Source organism: Chaetura pelagica, unplaced genomic scaffold (assembly GCF_000747805.2).
Source record: "Chaetura pelagica isolate M959 unplaced genomic scaffold, ChaPel_1.0 scaffold2088, whole genome shotgun sequence".
Classification (NCBI taxonomy): domain Eukaryota; kingdom Metazoa; phylum Chordata; class Aves; order Apodiformes; family Apodidae; genus Chaetura; species Chaetura pelagica.
In genome coordinates, this window is record NW_009954214.1 from 94,260 (window position 1) to 94,675 (window position 416).

The window sequence follows — 416 nt, forward strand, 5'->3', positions numbered from 1 at the left end:
CCTCCACTCCCCACTGAGCCCCCCAGCACAGCTGCAGCACAGGATGGGGGGGGCACAGGGGGGGCTCTTTCCACCCCAGCCTCAGCAGCCAGGGCCTCTCCCAGCAGCTCCACACATTTCCCCGGACTGTCCCTCTTCCCTGCGACCAGATGTTCTCACCCTCCTCCCTCCTGCGGGGTCCGGGCCAGAGCCAGCCCACCACGGTTGTGGCCGGGAACAGGGGACCAGTGTCCTGGTTCCCAGTTCCCCCCAGTAGCAACTTGTCCGGTCCCAGTCAGGCTGTGACAACATTAAACACAGCTGAGCCCGGCCAGAGCTCCTCAATCCCATGTGTGCGCCTGGGAATGTGCCTGGGGGGGCGGGACTGCAGCAGCAGGGCTTTGTCTGGGGGGGCTGCTGGAGTCTTTGGGGGGCTG